Here is a 13,630-nt window from a genome sequence, read left to right as displayed (position 1 = left end):
CAATCCATGAGCATGGGATATCTTTCCATTTCTTGGTATCAGTTTCTATCTCCTTGAGTAGCGACTCATAGTTTTCAGTATAGAAGTCTTTCACTTCTTTGGTCAACTTTATTCCTAGGTATTTGATTGATTTTGCTGAAACAGTAAATGGGAGTGATTTCTGGATGTCTTCTTCTTCAGATTTAGTGTTTGCATAAAGAAATGCCACTGATTTTTGTACATTGATTTTGTAGCCTGATACCTTGCTATATTGCCTAACAACTTCCAGTAATTTTCTACTGGATTCTTTAGGTCTTTCTATGTATACTATCATATCATCTGCAAATAGTGAGAGCTTGACTTCTTCCCTTCCAATCTGTATCCCTTTGATTTCTTTCTCTTGCCTGATTGCTATGGCAAGAACTTCCAATACTATGTTGAAGAGTAATGGTGACAGTGGACAGCCCTGTCTAGTCCCCGATCTGAGGGGGAATGCTTTCAGCTTCTCTCCATTGAGTATGATGTTGGCTGTAGGTCTGCTATATATAGACTCCACTATCTTGAGGAATTTCCCATCTATTCCCATTTTCTGTAGAGTTTTGAGCATGAATGGGTGTTGGATTTTGTCAAAGGCTTTCTCTGCATCTATTGAGATAATCATGTGGTTTTTGGCTTTGCTTTTATTGATGTGATGAATGACATTGATTGATTTACGGATGTTGAACCAGCCTTGCATTCCTGGGATGAATCCCACTTGGTCATGATGAACAATCTTTTTGATGTGTTGCTGTATCCGGTTGGCCAAGATCTTGTTTAATATTTTGGCATCTATGTTCATCAGAGATATTGGTCTGTAGTTTTCCTTTTTTGTTCTGTCCCTATCAGCTTTTGGTATCAGGGTGATGTTGGCTTCATAGAAGGTAAGGTGTCCTTTTTTTCTAGTATTACTGCCTCTTCATTCATGCCTCTGACGCATTCTAGCATTAACCATCTCTATAAAACCGCTGTTCTTGGCTAACATTTTGATAGAGGACAGGCCATTGAATTCTAGGAAAATCTCAATAAGCATATGCATTAGTTTTGGAGAGGTGAGGTCTAGATCTGGCTGCTGTGTTAAGAATAGTCTTAAAAGCAAATCATAGAAGCATGTAACTGTTGCAACAATAAAAATTATTCTGGTCAGGAGACTAATTCAGAGAACATGTTTAACAATAAAGAGTATATGGATACAGGAAAAAAGTGAAATGACTCCATGTAATGTGAGAAAAATAATAAAAGTAATTTGTTTTCCAATTTAACTCTACTTACTATATCTTCTTTTATTCAACATTTAGTTTGCACCTATTCAAAAACATTTAATTTGTTATTTTATCTGAAATGCAAAGTGTTACACTAAGGCAAGGGTAGACAGCATAATGGTTATGCAAAGAGACTCTCTTGCCTGAGGTTCTTCAAGTCCCAGGTACAGTCCCCCACACCACCACAAACCAGAGCTAAGCAGTGCTCTGATAAAAGAAAAGAAAAAAAGGAAGTGTTACACTACTCAAAGACATAAAAATAAATATGTCTGAGATAACATAGCTACAATTTGTAGATTATTATGAATGCAGTGATAGGATTATGTTCATGGTATTATGGAAAGGAGAACCCCTAATTCACACTGTGCAGCATTGATCAGAGAAGGCATCTTGCAATGTGGGTGGATGGTGTGGTGAGCTAATACCATAAAGGATGAATTATTATGAAGAAGATATTGAATCTGCCAGGAGAGAGTAATTCAAAGAATAGTGCACAACTGGGTTAAGAGTGAGCCACTTCAGATTTACCCATGAAGTAAGCAAGCATTTTTTTAATCAGGTTGACACAGCATGGTAATTTGGTGAAAATGTATTACCAAAGCAAAGGGGTAATACAGTGTGAAATGTCACTGTCTATTGCTGCCGATGAAGGGACTCAGAAGGGGGGAAAGGAGGTACTAGGGGCAGGGTGAGGTGCTCCTGTCCTATGGTGGAGGAAGATGACAGTTTGGTGGTAAACTATACTGATAAACTATACTGGGGTAAACTATACTGATACCCATCCTGGGGAAATGTGAAAATGAATCCCTGTGATAACACCATCCCTTTGAGTCAACATTTTCTCAATGAATGATTCTGACATGGGGGGTGGGGTGGGGAGGGAATCTTTGCAGTTGCTGTTTTTGTTGAGTGAAAACATGCTGAATTTGCTGAAGTACCCAACTTCAAGAAGGTCTGGCTACTAGTCTGAAATAAGAGAATAGAGTGCAGGTAGACTTAAGAAGCATAAATTATAATCTATGTTTCTGTCTTTCTGGGTTTTTTTTTTTTACAGTCCATTTATTTTGCTGCCTACCTATTAAGCATGTGTTTCTTTTGAATTCTTTGTGTATATTACTACTTGTATGTATCTATAGTCACCTTCATTGTGCAAATGCATTATTGCCTTTTTTTTGGTTCCCCCTTAGGAAACATGGGACATTAGTATTTGGATGGGATGCATTGGATCGACCTTCCCGTGGTGCATCTCGTGAGTACCCATTCATTGGGGAAACTGATGATCCTTCCTAGCCGGGCAAACGCTAGAAGAAGTATTTGGATATTTCACACTAACCTCAGGACATTCCTAATAGTAATGTCCCAGAAGAAGGGTAACAGAGTGTCTCAGCTGATGGTGAAGAAGTCTAGGATATAATGGCTACTGAGTGTAGCAGGATGAAGGGTAAACAAAGTCAGGATCTTGTTGAAATCAAGGAGTTCTTATGTTGGGTACAGAGAAATGGGAGAAGACTGTCCTTACTTTAATTCTAGAAGAATTGTTATTCTTTTCTATGAAAACAGAAGCATGGTTGACACTAGGAATAAAGATGTTGAGATTCTCATAAGAGCTGCAGTCTTAGGCAGTGACAGGAGCATTGGATTACTTGGTAAGAAGGATGTTTTCTAGTAACAGAGGGAAGAAATTTTTTGACTTTCTGAGCTAAGATTTACAGAGAAATCAAACTAGTAGGTAGCAAACCCTGCGGCGTAGTATGTCAAAGTCAGCACATCTGTAAGGAACAGCAAGTCCGTCCTGAGAGTACAGCCATACATAGACACCAACACAGACACCAACACCTAGAGACCAAGAGTCCTAAACAGTGAGTCACAGTGTTTGACTGAGCTGTTCCCCACAGGTTCCTTTTTTGTGAGTCAGTATAAGAGGACTTGCAGCTTAGATATGGAGTTTCTAGACCCAAATGCCTTGAAAGAAATTGTTCATGAGTAAAGGGAAACTAGGGGAAGATACTACAGTTGCAAAACAGGATTTGACTTAGATGAGAAAACAAAATTATCTATTCTTGGGTCTAAAGGCTGAAGATAGCTTAAGAGATGACTTTGGAACTAAATCATGGTAGCTTTGAACTGTGATGAGAGTATAATAAGACTTTCTTGGGATATGTATTAAGCAACAATTATCTAGGAAGCCCTAATACGGCCTTTGATGTCCTATCAGAATGCCTCTTCCTTACCCAGATTAAAATCCACTCTCTGAAACTACTTAGCTGAAATCCTTGGCAGTTAGATGTATAGAACTGGGAGGGTGACAAGCTACCCTCTTATCAGTCACTGATATCATAGCTTGAGACTGCAAGTACAGTAGGAATACCCTGTTTCACAACCTTTGTATTCTGCATTCCTTTCCCCCAAAAGGTTTTACTCCAGGAATGCACAAGGTTTATTTCTCACACTTAACTTTTCCTCCCTTCATTGCTGTGTTGTCTTCTCTGATCACTAATTTAAAATTATCATCTCATGGCTTTGCCTCCTTCCCTACCTCATTTTTTCTTCTTAGCACGTCATGATTTAAGACTATGTACTTATTATTTATTACCTGATACTATTCACTGGAAGGTAAACTTCATGGGGACTAGAAAGCTCTTTTGTGAACTAAATATTGTATTTAGCACCTAAAACAGTGTCTGACTTGTGTAGGTCTTTAGTAAAGCTCATGAAAAGTGAGTATGACTGAACAAATGAATACATTGTTTAAGATTATGCTGGAAGATTGTGTGTGTGTGTGTGTGTGTGTGTGTGTGTGTGTGTGTGTAAAATGAGTACAAAAGGGAAAAGAGCAAGAAAATTTATATTAATAGTAGAATGTGAGTAAATGTTTCTAACTGAAGTGGGGATGTGTAGGGAGGTTTGGTTCAAGTCTCCCAGCTCAAGGATGACCTTGCTAAGGCTGCCCAACAGTATAAAATTTGAGGAGTTCAGAGATTAGTTCAGAACATTGTTGTGTTCTTCCTCTAATTACAAATCAATTCCTCATGGAAGGGAGGATAAAGTGAGACACAACGTGGAAATTCCCCATTCCTGCTGGAGCTGAACGATATATCCATTCAAGATAAGAGTGTGATACTTGGGAATGTTGATTTTTATCTAGCCAGATGCTTTTTCTGAAAACAATTTCAGAATAAAAATCTGGCTTTGGTATGACCTAGGAGTTGTTGAAGAATCTTCTGGGAAAGATAAGGAAATAGCAGGCTGGGGAAGAAAGTGGGGGAGTGTTTGGTTGCTAACAGCAGTTTGGGGCTGGAATTCATCATCTGCATGTCAGGATTTGCAGGGTTTATAGGCAGGCATAGGATTATTTAGAGAGTGTCAGACAGAAATCACCAGGATGACCCAGTGTGACAAATGAGTCTAGGGGGGCAGGGGTGGGACATGAAACAGAAGACCTGGGGTAAGGGCTGCTCAGTTTTGGTGGTGGGTGTGATCTGGAGCTACAGACTCTGTAATCTTATAATATTGTAATAATTAAGTTAATTAATTAATTAAAGGGGAACTAATAATGGTTTCCTACAGTTATTCACCTGTAAGTGGGTAAGTGACATTCCTAGATATAATGAGAAATTGAAATCAATGTGGTAGCTTTAGAGAGTAAAGCTGGATAGAATAGAGCTTTTCAAAATGATCCAGAATGACAATCACAAATCCTCTAATAGAGAAACACAGGAGGATCTCAAAAAATGAACAACACTTTCAGTTTTAAAGAAAAATCATGGATTGACAGAAATGAAATCGCTCATTTTAATTTACTTTCAAAAATTGATCTTGATGGTGGTAGCTTGCTAGTTCAGTATCATAGCAATTACTATAGTTCCTTGTTGAAATAAAGCTTTCAATTTGTAAATAATTTACTTATTAAAGTATGTTTAGGGGCCAGGTGGTGGCACATCTGGTTGAGTGCACATATTAAGATGCACAAGGACTGGGTTTGAGTCCCCAGTTTCCCACCTGCAGCGGAAAGCTTCATGAGTGGTGAAGCAGGTCTGCAGTTACCTTTCTGTCTCCCTCTCTCTATCCCCCCTCCGCTCTCAATTTCTCTCTACCTATATCCAATAGTAAATAATAAAAAAAAACCCAACAAATTAAAAAAAAAGTGTCAGACAGAAACCATCAGGATAACCCAATATGACTATGAAGTCTTGGCAGATAGGGAGGGGATGAAACAGAAGACAGAGAAGCAGATGGGCTTCTTTAATGTAGTGATTGTTAACAGGGGCAGAGAGTACTGAACTTTTTAGTCTATTTATAGTGTTTCTGTAGGGCTGGCAAGATAATTCACCAGCTTTGTCAAGTGCACAAGTCAGGTTTAAGCCTAATGTTCACTGCACTTGGAGGAAGCTTTTTCCCCCTTTTTCTTTTCTTTTAAAATTTTTTTTGTTGTTAATGATTTTATAATGTTTACCAAGATTGTGGGATAAGAGAGGTACAATTCTACACAATTCTCACCACTAGAGTCCCACATTCCAATCCCTCCATTAGAAGCCTCCCTATTCGTTATCCCTCTGGGAGTATGGACCAAAGATCTTTATGGGGTACAGAAGGTGGTAGGTCTGGCTTCTGTAATTGCTTTTTTTGCTGGAGATGGGCATTGACAGGTTGATCCACACCCTCAGCCTGTTTCTATCTTTCCCTAGGGAGGTGGGGTTCCAGGACTCACTAGCGTGGTCATCGGCCCAGGCAAGTCAGTCTGGCTTCAAGAAAATGTCATCTTGATGTAATGAAGCCCAAGTGAAGACAACAACAATAACAATAACAACAACAACAATAGCAACAAAGTTATTCAGTAATGATGTGGCTTACTTGCATTTTGACAATACCTTCTGGTAGAAAAAGGGGGTGAGATGCAACTAGGAAGGCAAGTGGAGCCTCAGGGTGAGTTTGTTCAGGAGAATATTAGCTATACTATGTATCAAAAAAATATTGGGAACCACTGGTTTGGAAGGCTCACTTGTAAGATCTATGCTGACCGAAAGTTATAATACTGCTATTTTTGAAACTTAAATATTATGAAAATGAATACACATTATGGATAGTAAAATATTTCTATGTACTAGTAACTTTACTTTGATAACAAAAGCAATACACATTTAAATATGATAAATAATTTAATTAACTTGGTTACATTTATACATACCCATGGAAATGGAGAGTTGAAGTAGTCTTTCATAAAATATCTCTAGTGTTTGAGCATTACAGGAAACTATTTGAACATATATTTGGTTTAAACTGTATATTTTTCCATTTAGTTATGTTTTTTTTTTGTTTTTGTAGCAAACATGATTTAAGTGCCACAATTTTCTCTAGTTCCTACTTCAAATATCTCTACTTTTAGAAAGAAATATATTCAAACACTCAGCAAACCAGTGTAACAAAACATTGATGTAAGAAAGGCGAAGGAAAAAAATGCTCTTAATAATTTAGTGTCAGTAATCACAGTGACCCATACTAGTTTAATTTGTGGTTGGAATTGTTTTTTCAAATCATCATAAATGTTCAGACGCAGTGAGCACTGATCCCTTGTTTTACTAAACTATTGCATTTTAAATTCCTAAATCATTTCTTGTGGAGGTCTTTTTTATTTCCTGCTGAAATAACATCTGAATATCTTTGAGAGTCACACCCATTTTATGCAGAATTAGCTACCATAAAAGTTAGTCAATAAAGATTTCTTGTGACTAATTCTCCTACGGGTAGGCAAAAAGAAGGAAGTGTGTCACTGTACTTCTTCCTTAACATGGGAATTAAAACCTTCATCTGCAGTAATCAGTAAATTTGATGACAAATTCAGCAGAGCAGTATTAGTGAAGACTTGGAGATACAGAAAGCAGAAGGCACATGAAAATTCATGTGAAGAAATGCTGTATACTTCATAAAACAGCTGTTTTCCATTTTTGCACTAAGGGAGAATAAGTCTCTGCCTTGGAATTGCTAATAACTGGAAACTTAAATCAATCACAGTTCATTATTCTTTTACCATTTGGATTTGCTTTATAGAAGTATGAATAAGTCTTTTCTTTTTTATATATATTTATTTACTTCCTTTTGTTGTCCTTGTTGTTTTATTGTTGTAGTTATTATTGATGTCCTTGAGAGAAATGGAGAGAGGATGGGAAGACAGAGAGGGGGAGGGAAAGAGAGACACCTGCAGACCTGCTTCACTGCCTGTGAAGCGACTCCCCTGCAGGTGGGGAGCAGGGGGCTCCAACCCAGAATCTTCCGCCCGTCCTTGCACTTTGAGCCACATGTGCTTAATCTACTGTGCTACCACCTGACTCCCTTGAATAAGTCTTTTAACAGTGGTTTTTGAGGCTTTCAGGAATAATGTGGCAATGAGACTTCCCTATAAAACATTTTATTGTTTTACAAAACTTTTTATTGTTTTATAAAACATTTTATCAAACATTTATTTTATCTCTTAGAGACTATATTCATTTGGTTGGTTGGTTGAAATGCACAACCTGAGTCCCAGGTGTACACAGAAGCCACACTTGACGGGCATTGTTAAGTACTTGCACACAAAACACTCCACTTCCTGATCTATGGCTTAGCAACAGTGAAATTTCACTGTTTTCTGAGTCAACAGATAGTCTAAGGATCAAACATGCACTCAGGGAAGAGTAACAAAGGACTTTCTGTGATTTATACCCTACTAGGAATTACTGTGCTAGAAATATGGTTAAAAAATTATGTAAAGGCAGTTTCTTTTTCTCCCACTTTACATGGGGTCAACTTGTTTTTACAAATGAATCTTTTTCAATTGCTGACAAGTTGACATCATAAATCATATGGCAACTGCACATAAAAGTGTCACCTGTCCGTGCACAGTAGTTGCTATTCTACCTACATTTGTTAGCACGGGTATCATACTTACAGGTGTGAAGGTCGGATCTAAAGCACTTCTTTCAGTTTGGTTTTCAAGAACTCCCCCCTCCCTATTCTACTTGAGAATGCATTAGCAGAACTCTAGGGAAGCACAATGAAAACAAAGGCAAAAAACTTCTACACTTTACTTCTGCTAATCAATAACTGCAGTTAATTTTGATTAACAGATGGAATGAGATTTTTTAAAAAAATTTCTTCTTAGCTCCCCAGGAGGGGTTTCAATTTTCTGCAAACATGAGCAGATTTTCATTGTCTGACAACACATAGTTTCCTATCGTAACACTCAGCAACATTTCTTGACATGTTCTTTCATGAGAAACATCTTTTATAAACCAGGTTTGGCAAAAATAGCCATAGCATGTATTGGCTTGTTCAGAACTCCCTGGGAGAATCTTTGTTCCATGGAACTACTTTATCTTGGTGGCACATGCCTGTGTGTTGCTTTGTTTCTTTTAAAGAGTCTTCAAAGACCAGCACAAAAGAGGATGGTTCAGGGCCCAAGAAAGTATAGAAAGAGAGGTAAGTTTGACAAGCTTGTCTCACTTGTTGGGTATCAACTGTTTGCAGCTATAAAATAACTTATGAGAAAGGAAGCCACAGCAGCTTTTAACAACTGAGAGAGAAGACACAGGAAAATATTGGCAGAACATATCAGACTAAAGGTCCTTTTCACAGATTTTTTTTCATACAAAAATGTGTTCATACTTAATTAATAGATCTTGCAAAGTGTAGGGATAAGCATGTATCCATGAAACTGTCCTTTTGATCTATACAATAAAGTTACCCATAACCTCTCAGTTTCTTTATGTCCTCTTACTTTGTATGATTATTATTTTGTTACATTAAAATGTTTAACATAAGCTCTGCCCTCTTAGCAAGTTTTAAAAGTTACAATGCAGTATTGTTAATGATAGGACTTATACACTAAATCTCTAGGCCTTAACCATCTTGTATAACTGAAACTTCGTATCCTTTGACTAATACGTTCCTATTTCCTGTTACACATTTTTTTTTTTTTTACTAACTAAAAGTTGTGCCTACCAAATCATAGATAAGAATAATTAAAAATTTTGGTCTGACATGGCCTCTTCATTATAACTTACATAAAGAACATTGGGCAGAAAAATTAGAATATTCTTTTTTTTTTTTTTGCCCCAGGGTTATTGCTGGGACTCAGTGCCTGCACTACGAATTCATTGCTCCTGGAGACCATGTTTTTCCCATTTTATTGCCCTTGTTGTCATTATTATTATCATTGCCATTGATGTTGTTGCTGGATAGAACAGAAAGGAATTGAGAGAGGAGTGGAGACAGAGAGAGGGAGAGAAAGATAGACACCTGCAGACCTGCTTCACCGCTTGTGAAGCTACCCTCCTGCAGGTGGGGAGCCAGGGGCTCAAACCCGGATCCTTACACCTGTCTTTGCGCTTTGCACTACGTTCGCTTAACCCGCCGGGCTACACCTGACTCCCTAAAATATTCTTTTAAAAATGACCAAAATATATTTCTCCTATATCTGGTTTTCACCCACAGTTAAGCTTGGAATTACAAAGCTCTGTAGTTTCTTAAGTATCAGGAGTGATAAAGGTGTTGTTTGCTGTGTTAACTGAATTAACATAATTAGCTTTAAAAAAACACCGGAGAATAGATACTTGTTAGGCAGTTGGTTTCCGTTGTCAAACCTTTGGGGAGGGAGGTGGGGCTGCACATCCAGCTTGTGAGGTCAGTGCTTTAATCAATCATACATTGTAATAAAGTCTCCATAAAAAGCCAAGAGAAGGGCTGTGTCATGGCATACCTGGCTAAGCACACACATTACAGAATACAAGGAGCCGGGTTCAAGCCCCTGGTCCCCACTTGCAGGGGGAAAGCCTCACAAGGTAAAGCAGGGCTGCAGGTGTCTCTCTATATCTTTTCCCCCTCTATCTTCCCTCACCTTTCAATTTCTCTCTGTCTCTATCCAATAATAAAATAAAATAAAAAGATTAAAAATAAATACATAATTTAAAAATAAATTTAAAAAAACCAAGAGAAGGAGGTTTTTTAGAACTTTTCTGGATTAATGGACATAGGAAAGTGTGGGGACAATGGCACAGTACTGTCACGGACAACAGAGAGCACATTAAGCTCTGAGATGCTCCCCTTGACCTTGCCCCACACGTCTTCCAAATGGCTGTCACTAAATGATTTTCATTGTAATCAATGAGGAATCTGTCAAGTAAATAGGTTTACAGAGTTCTGTGAGTCACTTTTACACATTAATTGAACTTGAGGAGGGGGTTGTAGGAACTTCTGATTTATAGCTAATAAATAGATCAGAACAACAGCCCGGGTTGTGTGAGTTCAATTCTTGGATATAGTGCTGAAGCCTAGGAATCTCTTGTAGGTGTGAGGAAGCATCCATACAAACTCATGTTGAACTGGGTTCAAGATCCTTTTCCGCAGACTCAACATTCATGTCTGGTTTGTGGGTTTGATGATGGAAAGATCACTTCAGCTACGCCAAGCTAGGCAAATATGGGCGTGTGCTGTGTGTGTTCCTACATATGTGATTTTGTTGTCATTATTGTTGCTGGGGTTTTACCATGCTGTATTGACATTTCCAGATAGACAGAGACAGAGAGAAAAGAGACGGAAACACACTACAGTACTGAAGCTTCCTCCAGTGTAGTGGATGCAGGGCTGGGACCTAGTTCAGGCAGTATCTGTGAGTTGCCTGCTAGTTAGAACTACTTAATTATTATCAGTATTATCCAGTTGGGTATGGGAAGAAATGACTGAAGTTAATCGGATATGTTGCGTTTAAATGTTCATTTTTGGCTTAGTAATGATGTCCCCTTCAGGAATGGAAACCATATTATTATGCCATTTAGATAAATATAAGATTACCTGATTCTGTTCTGCTTTCTAATTAAAAAGTTCTTTGCAATCTTTTTTGATTACAAAAGAATACAAATACTTCCTCTGCCTTCTGTTCTTCTCCTGAGCTGCGTGGTCAGTTCTCTACCGCCTGATGTCAGCACAAGGCCTACACTACTGCACCAGCCTCCAAGGGGCAGTAGCAATAGAGACTTGCAGTTGCAACTGGTAAGACATAGGGGGTCCTCTCCTCCCTTCAGCAGTCTTTTTGTTGATAAAACTGAAACCGGAGGTGACACCTCAAACTGGAGGTGACAGTTTGCCTCAACTGGCAAACTGCTGGACTGTTACTAGCTGCTCCCGAGTGTATATGGACTTTTAGCCCCAGGAATCTCTCTTTAGGCCCTCTCTGTCCACGAGCCACACTTGTTTGGACTCACCCATGACTTGGTGGGTTCCTGGAGTGATCCTAGTCTTGTCTTGTTGCATTCTCAGGTGATCCTCTTTGCTCGCCTCTGCCTTCTGAAGAAATGAGGACATGTATAGTCTTTTGATATATCTATTTTGTTTATATTACCATAATTTGATAATTTAAAAGAGTTAATGTTTACTGACTTAATATTGAGAAAACCACCAGCCAAAAAGCCTCAGAAATGCACCAAAGCATAAAATAAAAAATACACGGGTCCCATGTACTTGACTAGAACATAGGTACAGATGGAGATGTCTGTTAAGAGTAAAATAGTTGTAGTTGCTAAAATCTGCTGTTTCCTATAAATTAGGGAAACAATAAGCTTTAAGAACTCATTCAAAGTTATTTTTATGTCTAGACACATACCATATAGCCTCTTTTATGTTTATTTTTTATATTTATTTATTTATTTATTTTTTTGTTCTCTTTTGTTGCCCATGTTGTTTTATTGTTGTAGTTGTTATTGTCATTGATGTTGGTTAGGACAGAGAGAAATGGAGAGAGGAGGGGAAGACAGAGAGAGAGGGGAGAGAAAGATAGACACCTGCAGACCTGCTTCACCACCCGTGAAGCGACTCCCCTGCAGGTGGGGAGCTGGGGGCTCCAAACGGGATCCTTACGCCGGTCCCTGCGCTTTGCACCACGTGCGCTTAACCCACTGTGCCACCTCCCGACTCCGGAAAAAATAATTTTTGAGGGGAGCTGGTCAATGGCACACCAGGCTAAGTGCTCTTATTACCCTGTGCAAGGAGTCAGGTTCCAGCCCCTGGCCCCCATCTCTAGGGGGGAAGCTTCACATGTGGTGAAGCAGGGCTGCAGGTGTCTCTCTGTCTCTCTTTTTCTATCCCCCTTCCCTCTCAATTTCTTTCTGTTCTATCAAGTTAAATAAATATAGTCACTTTTTTTGCTTTTTATGTTTTCTTTTCTTCTTCTTCTTCTTCTTCTTCTTCTTCTTCTTCTTCTTCTTCTTCTTCTTTTTCCCTCCAGGGTTATTGCTGGGCTCAGTGCCTGTACCATGAATCCACTGCTCCTGGAGGCCATTTTTCCCCCCTTTTGTTGCTATTGTTGTTGTAGCCTCATTGTGGTTATCATTATTGCTATTGTTGATGTTGTTCGTTGTTGGATAGGACAGAGAGAAATGGAGAGAGGAGGGGAAACAGAGAGGGGGAGAGAAAGACACCTGCAGACCTGCTTCACCGCCTGTGAAGTGACTCCCCTACAGGTGGGGAGCCGGGGGCTCGATCTGGGATCCTTACGCCGGTCGGTCCTTGCGCTTTGCGTCACATGCGCTTAACCCACTGTGCCACCGCCCAACCCCTGCTTTTTATGTTTTCTATTCTTTTCACTTTGTGCTCAAGTCTTAGAGCTAAAAACATCTTCTGTCTACTCTACAAAATACTATTATCACTGAATATTGTAAGTAAACACTTTCCTTTGTGTCATTTAGGTGTGACTTTGTGGAAGTTGCTTCTCAGTGTCTTCATTTTTGTGACTGTCACCTTGAGGCTACTGTCAGAATGAAATTGGAATTCAACTTTCCAAGCCACCTGATAGCCTTAATTGACATCTCCTTTCTTTTTGTTCTGATCACTGCATCCATTTGTCCTTTCTCTTTTAGACTATTGTTTTACTTGAGCTTTAATTTCATAGCATCTACAGTTTTACTTTTGTTTTGTTTTTAAAGAAAAAAGTGAAGACACCTACCTAAAATGGTGATGCATTGTCACAGAGGGGATCTTAGTGTATTCTGCATCTGTCAAAGTCATCAGGGAAAATGTTCTAGCACCTGGAATTTAAATAATTCCTCTCTCTCTCTTTTTTCTTTTTCTTTTTCTTCTTTTTTTTTTTTTCTTCCCTCCATGGTTATCACTAGTGCTTGATGCCGGCACTCCACTGCTCCTGACGGCCATTTTTTCCCACTTTTATTGTGTAGGACAGAAAGAAGAGAGAGGAGGGGGAGACAGGACAAGAGAAAGGAAGACACAGGAAGACCATCTTCACAGCTTGTGAAGTGACCCTCCTGTAGGTGGGGAGCTGAGGGCTGGAACTGGGGTCCTTACACAGGTCCTTGTGCTTCTTACTAAGTGCC

This window comes from Erinaceus europaeus, chromosome 15 (genome assembly GCF_950295315.1).
Source record: "Erinaceus europaeus chromosome 15, mEriEur2.1, whole genome shotgun sequence".
Taxonomy (NCBI): Eukaryota; Metazoa; Chordata; class Mammalia; order Eulipotyphla; family Erinaceidae; genus Erinaceus; species Erinaceus europaeus.
The sequence above is the reverse complement of the archived record's forward strand: the minus strand, read 5'-3'. Positions refer to the sequence as shown.